Here is a 2,171-nt window from a genome sequence, read left to right on the forward strand (position 1 = left end):
GGGGGGGGTGCCTGGCTGGCTCAGTCAGTGGAGCATGTGACTCTTGCTCTCAGAGTCGTGAGTTCAAGCCCCATGTTGGGTGTGGAACCTACTTTAAAAAAAAAAAAAATAGGAATCTCAGCTCTGTAGCCAGGCGTCATGGGGCCCAGCTGGACAGTGGGCACGACAGAGCCTGGGCTGCAGTTCTCCCAGCTGGAAGGCACCGATGCAGCAACAGCCAGAAGGGGCTCCAAATTGCCTCGGCAGCTGTGTTCATTGACTCTCCATCATTATGGCGACTCAGCAGCTCTCTTCGTGGCTCCAGCTCAACTCCTATCAACCAACCACCTCACTCTGAATATCTTTTCTCTACATCATGGCTTGCTTTACTCATAGCTTCTGCTCTGAGTTTAAGGGTTCTACATTCTCTTGGCACCCCTGCCCTGCCCTCCATCTGGGGAGGGAGCCCAGATCTGCTTCCATTACCAATTGCCTGTGTCTTTCCCTCCATCACCAGTACAAATTCTTTTTTTTTTTTTAATTTAAATTCCAGTTAGTTGGGGCACCTGGGTGGCTCAGTCAGTTAAGTGTCTGCCTTCAGCTTAGGTCATGATCTCCAGGTCCTGGGATCGAGCCCCGCATCAGGCTCCCTGCTTAAGGGAGAGCCTATTTCTCCTTCTCCCTCTGCTGCTCTCCCTGCTTGTGTGCTCTTTCTCTCTCTCTCTCTTTCTCTCTGTCAAATAAATAAATAAAATAATTTTTTTTAAGATTTTATTTATTTATTTGACAGAGATAGAGACAGCCAGTGAGAGAGGGAACACAAGCAGGGGGAGTGGGAGAGGAAGAAGCAGGCTCCCAGTGGAGAAGCCTGACGTGGGGCTCGATCCCACAAGGCCGGGATCACGCCCTGAGCCGAAGGCAGGCGCTTAACCGCTGTGCCACCCAGGCGCCCCATAAAATAATTTCTAAAAAATAAAAATAAAAAAAATAAATTCCAGTTAGTTAACAAAAAGTGTAATACTACTTTTTTTTTAAGTAAGTTCTACACCCAATGTGGGGTTTCTACTCAACACCCCGAGACCAGGAGTCGCATGCTGACTGAGCCAGCCCCAGTACAATTCTTGAGAGGGAAAATTCCATTGATTTAGCTGGTAGCTTAGGCTGCCTCACGGGCCCCAGCCCGAAGGTTCTCAAACTTGGGTCTGCAATCACTGGTAAGGTTTATTAAAACACAGACTCCTGCACTCTGCCCCCAGAGTTTCTGATTCAGTAGATCTCCAGGGGAGCCCAACAATTGCCTTTCTGACAAATCTCCAGGTGACACCGATGCTTCTGACCTTGAGGCCACACTTTGAAAACCACTGCTGAGCTACAGGTTTACCACGGATAAGAGGTCCATCAGCGGCCGGCAGGGGTATACATTGCATGGTTTTGAATGTCGCCAGCTATGACTAAGGAGCTGACAAGGGCTGCTTCCCGCACCAAGAGGCCCTGGACGTGAAACTTTGAGTATGGACTGTGAACAGGCAAGCAGCAGCCGGACATTGTCCCCATGCACTCTCTCAGCAAGGCCCAGCATCATTCGTTGAGCGCTCCCGTGTGCCAAGCCTTTGATACACTAAGTTAGTGCAAGTACACCACCAGATAACTTGAATTTGCAATTACGAAGGGCGCAGCTAAATCATGCCGATAAGCTCGAGGAGTCAAGATAAATGTTTTGGTTCCCTTGTGAGATAAAGACACATCAAAAGAAAACTGCAGAAATTCTCAAATCGTATTGTAACATAAACAGAAGGGTGAGAGGTTCATAAGCAGAAAAAGCACATTCCAAAAAAATAATGAAGATAAAATCATTAGTTATGCAGTATGCAGAAGTTCTCACTCTGAATAAACCGAAGCATATTATGATGAAAACAAGGCAGGCTCTGAGCTCTCAAAACCCAGATGCATGCAAAGGAACAATGTAAGCACCTCTGAAAAGGAGGAGGTGTCCAGCAGATGTGCTAGAGGCAGGAAAAAGCCGAATATATACTGGTTTTAGGAAAGGTCCTATATAACCAGCCTGAGAAATGCATTCCAGGCAGAAGAGTACGCACCATTTTTTTTCTGGACAGTGCAGAATCTCGACAGTAGATCAGGCTACAGCCCCGCTTCCTTCCCTGGTCACTCCAGGTTGCTTCGCTCCTCTTTCC

At 47.7% G+C, this 2,171-nt stretch overlaps 1 long non-coding RNA gene across 2 annotated transcripts in view; it reads right to left on the bottom strand.

The window, feature by feature from the left end:
- Positions 1-2,171, bottom strand: part of LOC117801511 — a 26,601-nt gene extending 24,430 nt beyond the window's left edge. For both annotated transcript variants that reach the window (XR_004624091.1, XR_004624090.1), the window contains exon 1: positions 2,076-2,171. This is a non-coding gene — a long non-coding RNA (uncharacterized LOC117801511). The remainder of the gene's footprint in view (positions 1-2,075) is intronic.

This window comes from Ailuropoda melanoleuca, chromosome 3 (genome assembly GCF_002007445.2).
Source record: "Ailuropoda melanoleuca isolate Jingjing chromosome 3, ASM200744v2, whole genome shotgun sequence".
In the NCBI taxonomy this organism is placed as follows: Eukaryota; Metazoa; Chordata; class Mammalia; order Carnivora; family Ursidae; genus Ailuropoda; species Ailuropoda melanoleuca.